The sequence below is a fragment of the Lampetra planeri genome, chromosome 11 (genome assembly GCF_965212315.1).
Source record: "Lampetra planeri chromosome 11, kcLamPlan1.2.h2, whole genome shotgun sequence".
Lineage (NCBI taxonomy): Eukaryota > Metazoa > Chordata > Hyperoartia > Petromyzontiformes > Petromyzontidae > Lampetra > Lampetra planeri.
The window spans coordinates 1,959,721-1,970,274 of NC_136117.1; the positions used below are offsets into that span (position 1 = coordinate 1,959,721).

Consider the following 10,554-nt stretch of genomic DNA (forward strand, 5'->3'; position numbering starts at 1 on the left):
GTCTAGAGGCAAGACCACGTCTCGCGCCTCCAGCACGCCAGCGGCCACGTGGCGGGCCGGAGGCTGTCTCCTCGCGCGCCATCTGCCAGCGGCGCGCAGGAGCGGAGAGCGTGAGCGGAGCGACAACATCTAACGTGCGGAACGAGAGTGGAGCGGTGTCGATGTGAAGAAAATGCGGAGCTGTCCAGCCGTCGAGAAATAATAAAGAAGACACGAACTACAAATCGTCGTCGAAGTGCTTTATTCCAAGTGGTGTCGAAGTGACTCTTGAAATCGGATGAAGCAGGCGCTGCGACAATTTCCAAGCATCCCACCTGCGCCGTCTTCAGACGACGATGACGACTCGCTCAACCAAGACCTACCGACCCCGAGCTGTGGACCCAGTTACTGCAAACGCGGCTGGCTCGGCCAAGGCGCTGGGCAAGGACGTCGGAGTCGAGCCGTCTTCGCCTCTGGCCGCAGACGACTGGCGGCGGGTGGCGGAGCAGATCGATTCTCTCCACGCAGTTCTGCTCAACCTTGTGATGCTGGTCGCCTCGTCCGCGGCGTCGGGACGACCGCAGGAAACGCTGCCGAGTGGAGACGAGCAGGGCTCCCTTCGGGGGGTCTCGGAGGGTCCCCTCGTGCAAAAATCGGGACGCCATGGCGGTCTTGGAAGGACCATCCGCCACGTAGCGCGAGGCCGCCATCTTGGGCGCGGCTGCGGGTGCGCGGTCTGAGCCCGCCATTTTGACGGAGGCGTGTGGCGCGCGGCTGGCGGAGGCAGCATCGCCAAAAGATAGCGGACTTCCCAACATTAAGGAATTAGTCGCGGGTGGCGACTGGAGTGCTTTTACTTGGCGGTTCGAATCCGCCTTTCGTTCAGTGGACGGAGGAGGAGGCGTTGGACGCCTTACCTACACTACTTGACGACGTATCGTTAAATTTCGATTCAAAGCTTTCGTGACTGCAGGGACTTTACCGAAAGAACCAAGAAGACGTATCGTTAGCGGTGTTCCGCTCCATTCCCTCGGAGAAGAAGAAGACGTTGAAGGACACGTTCGCCGAGATGGCGGAAGTTTACGAACGACCGTCTAACGCTCAGAGGAAGTTCATGCATCGTTGCCAGGGGACCAACGAGTCTCCCCTTGCCTACCGCGGCGCGCTGTTGGCGCTCGCGATGGCCGCCTACCCCGACTTCACGCCCGATATACTTGACCCTCTGATTCTAGCGAGGATGCTGGAGTTATCCAAAGAAATGGGTATCTCGCTGCCGGTGTGTGGCCATGAGCTGCTGACATCCCGTTGGGCCGCCAGGTGCCTCGACGCCAAAGACAACTTGCACCGTTGGGCGCAGATGGCCGCCTGAACGGGAGACCCTGCCAAGGATGGTGTGCCGATTGGATGGGCGCCATCTCGCGTTGTCCACATTCCGGACGACGCGGGAGACGAAGACCTGGCCGCTGCCGCACCTCGCTGGGTGCCGCGACGGCGACTGGTGGGGCGTCGGGACGGGGCCTCGACGCCACGCGGGGACGGCGATGGGGCCGCCCGGGGCTGGGACGACGTGCTTCAAGTGTGGCCGGATGGGCTACTTCGCGTGCGACTGTCGAAGTCGTCCCCGTCCTCTTCCGCCTCCCGTAGCTCCATCTGCGTTGTCGCCTCCATGGATGGACCGTAACCCGGCCAGGCAAATCGGCACACGTCAGACACCCGGCATATATTGACACCTCATGCAACTTCCGACGTGCGCAATGTTCCATTAGTTCGCGTAGGCCTCGGCAAGGTAAGGCAATTTACCCTTTTTACTGGGTAAAAGGGTAAAGGTAAAGAGTAAAGGTGTCGACATGCCAAGGGGTAAGGTAAAGAGTAGGGTAAAGGTAGCTTGGAAGAATTACCCGGTAAGGTAAAGGTAGCGCGAAGTATTACCCGGTAAATATGGTACCTTGTTTACCGCTAAAAGCTCCGTGGCGCAGTCCGTGGCCTCCATTTAATAAGTAATTTTTAAAAAACCTTTTTTTTAAGCACGCTTTTATTAAATGTACGAGTAATGGAAGAACTCCACGACTCCAGGAAGTGGCCGCAAAGCTTGCCATAATGTAAGGGGCCGTGGTGATTTACAGCCAACGTCAGTTGAGCGTGGACAATCAGACCCAAGCCGAAACATGTTTAAAAATATATATCTTTTTAATGATAGAATATAGTGTTGTCATCAGTATGACATAAGTATACCAAGTTTGCAGTCGATACCACATTAGGAAGTGGGTAAAATTTTAGTTACAAGATTTGAGGATACAACAACGATGTCAATGACGACAACAACAATGACAACAACAACGACAACAAGCGTGTAAAATTGGAATCATCGAGAGTATTCTATATGAATAAAGCGCTCTACCTAGCATTTACCGTTATAAACCTTGTTCATGTGTAGTTCCCTAGTAATTACCCTGTAATCGGGTAATTTGTATGGGGTAAGGGTAAAAGGTAGGGTAAAGGTAGGCTTGTTGCTTTTTACCTATTACCTTTTACCTTACCTGCTAAAGGGTAAAAGGTAGGGTAGAGTGATTGCATTTTGGTAAGGTAAAAGGTAGGGTAAAGGTAGGCTCGTTGTTTTTACCTTTTAACTTTTACCTTACCTTGCCGAGGCCTAGACATAAGTATACTAAGTTTGCAGTCAATACCACATTAGGAAGTGGGTTAAAATTGAGTTACAAGATTTGAGAATACAACAACGACGACAATGACAACAACGACAAAAAAGCGTGTAAAATTTGAATCCTCGAGAGTATTCTATATGAATAAAGCGCTCTACCTATCATTTACCGTTATAAACCTTTTTCATGTGTAGTAGTACCCCAGTAATTACCCTGTAATCGGGTAATTTGTATGGGGTAAGGGTAAAAGGTAGGGTAAAGGTAGGCTCGTTGCTTTCTACCTTTTACCTTTTACCTTACCTGCTAAAGGGTAAAAGGTAGGGTAGAGTGATTGTATTGTGGTAAGGTAAAAGGTAAGGTAAAGGTAGGCTCGTTGTTTTTACCTTTTATCTTTTACCTTACCTTGCCGAGGCCTAAGTTCGCGATTTGCGCGATGCCGTTGGGGGTTCGCCGCGTACAACCACTCAATGGAGAAAATTGGCACGCCGTGTCGTGGCGGCTTCGGCGGGGTCCTCCATGGTGCCATGTACTATACAAGGGGTGGACGTTCGGATATTGGTGGACACTGGCGCGTCGGCGACTATTATATACTACGTCATTTTCCACCTCCTGTCTATCCCTGCTTCGCGTGTGCGACCAGCTTTCGACGCGTGTATTGCTGATAATGGGGGGAGTATGGACATCATCGGACAGGTGGAGGTACATGTCTCCATTGGTAATGTAGCCGCTTCGGGGATGGTTTTGATTTCACGGTCGTTGACGGTGCCCTGCTTGTTGGGCACCAACTTTCTTAGTAGAATGCCCGTTAAAATTCTTGTTGATCAGGGCTGTCTGGAATTGCCGGAAGGGCGAAAAATGTTATTTTTCCATCCCCGTTGAGTCATCCATCGCCGTGCCTTGCCGTGCAGGCGCTTGCAGACGTCACGGTGGAGGTTCCTCCTGGCACACAAATGCTCGTCCCATTACGTTATCGGAAACGCTTCGGTGAAGTTGACGGGGCGGCAGGGGTTCTGCTGTCCCCGTCTAACACCGTCGCCAAGAGTCTTTCTCTTGTGGCTGCTCAGACAACTGTCCGAGCCGGTCAGGCCCCGTTCTTGCAAGTTTTGAACGGGGGCCCGGAAGGCGTTTTGGTCCCGGCCGGTACGGTTTTGGCTCACGCCACTACCGCGTTCACCGATCATGAGGAGGGCCATCCGCACGAATTAGCCGGGGGAGTGGGCTACAGTGCTGATTCCGACGATTGGTGGATCGCCTAATTGTGCCGGGAAAATTCATCATTGACCAGTGAGCAGCGTGGCGCGCTGCGGGCGCTGCTGTCTGACTACATTGACGTTTTTAGCAGGAACGATTTTGATTTAGGTCGCACATCGCTTTTGTCCCACCACATTGACACCGGTGAGGAGAGCCCGATACGGATGAACCCACACCGCATGAGTCCCTCGGAGAGGGACCATGTGCGCTGCGCGGTGGATGAAATGCTCGCCGCTGACATAATTTCGCCATCTAATAGCCCTTGGGGTGCTCCTGTTGTGCTCGTTAAGAAAAAACATGGTAGCCTCCGGTTTTGTGTTGATTTTCGTAGGCTGAATAAGGTGTCCGTTGCAGATGCGTACCCTCTGCCACGGATGGATGATTCCCTCGATGCCTTGTCAGGAGCCAAATTCTTTTCCACCCTCGATCTCTCGTCGGGGTTTTGGCAGCTGCCCCTCGATGATTCGTCGAAACCAAAGACGGCGTTTCGTACGCCTCAAGGCCTGTTTGAATTTAACTGCCTTCCCATGGGGCTGAACGCCGCTCACGCCACGTTCCAGCGCCTGATGGAGCTGGTTTTGGCCGGGTTGCAATGGGACACGTCTCATATACTTGGACGATATTATTGTGTTCAGTCGTACGTTCAAGGAACACCTTCAGCGGTTGAAGGCTGTTTTCGACAGGATGCGGTCAGCTAATCTTAAATTCAAACCTAAAAAGTTTCATCTTCTGCAACGCTCCGTGCGTTACCTGGGTCACATTGTCAGCTCCGACGGTGTCGTCACGGACCCGGACAAAATCTCTTGCGTCCGTGACTGGCCAACCCCCACCTCTGTGGGGGATGTGCGGCAATTTGTTGGGTTCGCGTCCTACTACCGTTGTTTTGTTCCGAATTGTGCTACCATCGCAAGGCCTCTGCACATCCTGCCGGGGAAGAATCAGAGGTTTAAATGGGGATCGGAGGAGGAGCTGGCGTTTCGAACCCTCCGGGATCGATTGGCGACGCGCCAACACTCGATAATCCGGACTTTTCATTGCCCTTTATCCTGGACACTGACACCAGATACGGGCATCGGCGCCGTTTTGTCCCAGCGTAAAAATGGCGCGGAAAGGGTGGTGGCGTATGGTAGCAGGGTTCTCTCTCCGGCGGAGACTCGGTACTGTGTTACGCGCAGGGAACTATTGGCGATCCTCCATTTCGTTCGCCAATATCGTCCTTACCTGCATGGCAGAAAGTTTATTGTACGGACTGACCATGCTGCCCTGCAATACTCATTAAAGTTTGAACAACCGTCTGGCCATCTGTCGCGATGGCTTGAGACGTTACAAGAATTTGCTCCGCGCGTTGATCCTTCATCCCCTTTGCCTGCCCTGCTGGGGTCTGATGCATCCGATATGCCACCTCGGTTGCCGGTTGATCCCCAAAACGGGCCTGTTTTGCCTCCTACAGACTCACAGGCCCTGAATGCCCCTGCTGCTGCCAGCAACCCCGCTCCGGCCGGGCCTTCCTCCACTGCGACGGACGCTGAACCTTCTACTCTTCCGCCTCCTGCTGCGTTGGAACCGGGGGGGGCCTCGTGCTGCTGCAGGGGATGGGCCGGCATCGCGTACACGTTCAAAATCTGTTCCCTTTCGTTGATTGTTATTCTTACTTACCTTGTGTAGGGCGTTCGTTATGCATCTTATTATTGTTGTTATGTTATGATTGTTATTCTTACTTGCCTTGCATAGCGCGTTCGCTATGCATCTTATTATTGTTGTTGCTGCTGAGTTATTCTTTATTCTCGTTGGCTCTCGTATTGTGTGTTGCCTCGTTCCTAGCCGGGACGGCTAGCCAAAAAAGACAAGGTTTTTTTTCTTGAATTGAATCGCGACCCGGAATAATCATTATGTCAAATCACCAGGGGTATGTGGGTGGTGAATCGTTACAACTCTAAAAAGCTTTGTCTGGGTCAACCACTTCTCTAGAGGACAGATCACATGACCGCTGGGGTCCCTGTGCAGAACCAGGAGGAGTGTTGTTATTTCTCATACTCTGCCTAGTCTGTGTGTTTAATAGTGATGATGAAGTGATTGTCACCTGCGAGCCATCCCGGCAGACGCTAAGGGCGTTCGCGGGTCCATCTAAGCTGATGCTCATGGTGCGGCCACTCATGCTGCTGGTGCTGAACACCTGAGTGCCACGCACCGCCATGGCTGCAAGCGCTGTCTGCCTGCACCCGACACAGCTAGAGAAATACGGCGGAGAGTTACACCGACCCCAGCGATACACGCACCGCAGCGATACACAGATCCAGCAATACACACACCGCAGCGATACACAGAACTCAGCGATACACAGACCCCCAACGATACACGCACCGCAATGATAGACACCAGCGATACAAAGATCCCAGCGATCCACACATCGCAATGATACACAGACCCAAGTGATACACACACCGCAACGATACACAGACACCAGCGATACACAAACCCTAGCGATACACACACCGTAGCGATACACAGATCCCAGCGATACACACACTGCAACGATGCACACACCGCAATGATACACAGACCCAAGTGATACACACACCGCAACGATACAGACACCAGCGATACACGCACTGCAGCAAAACAGATCCAGCGAAACACACACCGCAACGATACACACAACACAGGGTTATACACACCCCAGCGATACACACACTGCAATGATACACACATGTCAATGTTACACAAACCACAGAAAAACAGACACCGCAGAGAAGCACACACCGCAACGATACACACACCGCAATGTTACACACCAGATAAATTGACATCGCAGTGATACACAGACTACAATGATACACACAGCCCAGCAATACACATAAAACATGCATACAGCACAATGATACGCACACCAAAGCGTTACACACACCACTGGGATACACATGCCACAGCGATAAAGCACACATCAGTGATCAACACGCCAACTTTTTCTGTGACCTTTATGTGAATAATTGCTTTGATCTGGACCTTAGCCCTACATTTGACGAAAAATGCCTAACCCGTAGCCTCACTGTTGTGTACCCTGAGCAGATGGCAACCTGTGCAGCCACAGGCGATTATCCATGCACTACCAGTCTACCACCACCTTCAGACACGGCCAACCCACTGTTGTATGAAGGCCTCCAAAAACCTGTGATATACAGCAACCCAGCACATGCACAAGGGCCAATTCCATCGCTCCATCTCCCCCATATGCGCCCCTCTTGCACGCGATCCGTCACTTTGCGGCCGGGACGTGTCCTCCCTCCCCGGGCCCCACTCAATTCTCTAAACACTTTAACCTGCGTGTGTTCTAATCCAAGTGTTACCACTTTCAGTCTCGCTGTCATCGCAAGGATGCATCTCCGCATGCAGCGTCAAGTGAACGCGGAGTTTCTGAGCAGGGCAGGTTACAGCACACACAATATCGATTACAAACTTTATTCTTTACGGCCACATTGCCTTGCCCCGTAATGTAGGGTAGCAACTTCCTATCGTCAAGCTGGGATTACCAAAACAAACTCCACTCAAACCCAGTTCTCATCCGTGCATCTTTTTACTCATTTATAGTGCTGTCTGCAATAGCTGCCCCGGGTAGCAGCCCATGTGCACCATGGCGGTTCATTTCAACACACACACATTGAATCCCACCGATGCAATAAATATTTAATCGCATCTTTGGAGTGAACTCATCGGAACGAGCCAAAGTTATTTGCGCACGTGTACCTGGTTCGCTCTTACAAATCGAGGGCTTTCCTCCCAGGCTCCGAGAGCTCTCACCTGGATAAAGAAGACACTCTGGACGGTGAAAAAACAACACACCGAATGTCAAAACCGATCAGTTTGCTTGTCCCGAATCAATGCCGCTGAAATGATGCACTTCAGGTGAACCCATGGATCGTGTTAGAGATACTTTAATTCACTGAAGAGTGAGCCGTCGCTCATCTGTTCCGCAATTTAAAAACACAAGGGTGGGAAATTCGTTGCTGCGAAGAGAGAATGAGAAATGAGTCTGAGGCGACTGGCGTGGAGGTGGCCCCTACTTCCCCACGCCTCCTCCCCTTCGCGTCTCACCCGACCCGCTCCGTCTTCTCTCCCCCGCACCACAGGGAGGAGAGACATGGCGACAGAGAGAGAGACGAGGAGGGGGAGCCGTCATGCGCCACGTCCCTCTCGAACCCTCACCTGAAGCTCCAGGATCTCACGCCTCCGCCATGCCCGCCTGCGTGTGACGAGACGCCAGCGGCGGCGGTCGCGAGCGAGTTTAACAACTCGCCTCGAGGGTGGCGCCGTGCACGCGCACAGAGAAATTCGTTTCGCCCTGGGAGCGTGTGCGCAGTGCGAAGATCGCACGTCGTTTTGTGAGGTCCGCTTGGTGCAGCTCCACGAGGAGGCCACTGTTTGTTGTGCAGTGACCGAGGGCCCAATGAATGCTATTTAAAATATATATATATATTTTTTTACCCGGTAAGGTCCACTGAGCTATGTAGCTATTTTTCAGAAGCGACCTGGCCATCAAAATGATACCCCAATGAAGTGGCTTTAATCGTGTGGACATTATTTTATCACAGCCAAATTCTCTCTAAACGGACCTCGATAAAAAAAAATCCACCCGACCACGGGGAGAGAGAGACATTCAAACTCCAAATATACAGGCGTCAGGGTCGAGGCAGTTAACATCTCACTGCCGCACAACTTTATGGGCAACTTGCAGCATCGTGTGTGCAAGTTGCCCGTACGGCTGTGCATTGCTACAAATCCATTGAGTCATGAACCCGGCCGTACCGGATTTGATTCCCGACCACAGCTAAGATCAGTGGTGAGTGATAAAGAAGACACTCTGGACGGTGAAAAAACAACACACCGAATGTCAAAACCGATCAGTTTGCTTGTCCCGAATCAATGCCGCTGAAATGATGCACTTCAGGTGAACCCATGGATCGTGTTAGAGATACTTTAATTCACTGAAGAGTGAGCCGTCGCTCATCTGTTTCGCAATTTAAAAACACAAGGGTGGGAAATTCGTTGCGGCGAGGAGAGAATGAGAAATATGAGTCTGAGGCGACTGGCGTGGAGGTGGCCCCTACTTCCCCACGCCTCCTCCCCTCCGCGTCTCACCCGACCCGCTCCGTCTTCTCTCCCCCGCACCACAGGGAGGAGAGACATGGCGACAGAGAGAGAGACGAGGAGGGGGAGCCGTCATGCGCCACGTCCCTCTCGAACCCTCACCTGAAGCTCCAGGATCTCACGCCTCCGCCATGCCCGCCTGCGTGTGACGAGACGCCAGCGGCGGCGGTCGCGAGCGAGTTTAACAACTCGCCTCGAGGGTGGCGCCGTGCACGCGCACAGAGAGATTCGTTTCGCCCTGGGAGCGTGTGCGCAGTGCGAAGATCGCACGTCGTTTTGTGAGGTCCGCTTGGTGCAGCTCCACGAGGAGGCTGTTGTGCAGTGACCGAGGGCCCAATGAATGCTATTTAAAAAATATATATATATTTTTACCCGGTAAGGTCCACTGAGCTATGTAGCTATTTTTCAGAAGCGACCTGGCCATCAAAATGATACCCCAATGAAGTGGCTTTAATCGTGTGGACATTATTTTATCACAGCCAAATTCTCTCTAAACGGACCTCGATAAAAAAAATCCACCCGACCACGGGGAGAGAGACATTCAAACTCCAAATATACAGGCGTCAGGGTCGAGGCAGTTAACATCTCACTGCCGCACAACTTTATGGGCAACTTGCAGCATCGTGTGTGCAAGTTGCCCGTACAGCTGTGCATTGCTACAAATCCATTGAGTCATGAACCCGGCCGTACCGGATTTGATTCCCGACCACAGCTAAGATCAGTGGTGAGTGACAGCCGATCCTAGTTGACCCCTTTACACCAACTCATACTGGACCATTGTGGTGACGTAAGATGAAGCTACCCCCATGACCAGCATGGCATGAGGAAGCCTTTATCCATTTGTGGATTGACAAAAGTTATGTTCTTATTTAACTCTAACCCTGGGATGAATTGCAGAGGTTTGTCCTCTATATACGTATATAGGTGGTTTTGGTGTCATTTATTGAAGATGCGTGCAGGAGAGAATGGACAACTTTGCATCGTTAGAAAGTCAATGATTGCCACCATAAATAAAAGTGCTGTTGTAAGAATCATACAGTACAGCAAACATTTGTGGCATACAGGAGGAAAGTGGGCCACGGATAAGCATGCTCTACGGTAGTAGCATACGAGCTTGCATCCTGTTTTATATATAAAATATCCTAAACTCTTTTTTTATGTTGTTTATGAAGTAATACAGTTAAAATACCGTGCAACTTTCCATTGTGCGATGAGCACAAATCACACGGTAATGTAATTGGCTAAAATGCCTCTGCGGGGGGGGTTGGGGTAGAGAAATTAGCATGTCAATGAGAGAGTTGTGTAGAAATCCTCCCCGTAGCAGCCGGAGGAGAGAAAATGGACCTATAAACAAACAAGCATGGCACAATTTATAGAGAGAAATAGAAAGTTTCAGAAAACAAACTTCGTAAAATTTGGAAGTGTTATGCAATACAACACAGAGAGTCGATTAACACACAGTTAACGTATAGCCTGATTGATTACGTTCTACCAAAGATTGATCAATTAGAAGTGTGAGTTGTGT

General features: G+C 51.4%; 1 protein-coding gene across 1 annotated transcript in view; it reads right to left on the bottom strand.

Moving 5' to 3' along the window:
- Positions 1-9,264, bottom strand: part of LOC144721196 (alpha-aminoadipic semialdehyde synthase, mitochondrial-like) — a 49,477-nt gene extending 40,213 nt beyond the window's left edge. Inside the window, exons 1-3 of the mRNA XM_078598602.1 lie at positions 9,132-9,264; positions 8,088-8,223; positions 7,629-7,700 (exon numbers count right to left, since the gene is read on the bottom strand). The gene's annotated coding sequence lies outside the window, so the exon portion shown is untranslated. The remainder of the gene's footprint in view (positions 1-7,628; positions 7,701-8,087; positions 8,224-9,131) is intronic.
- Between the last annotated feature and the right edge of the window lie 1,290 nt (positions 9,265-10,554).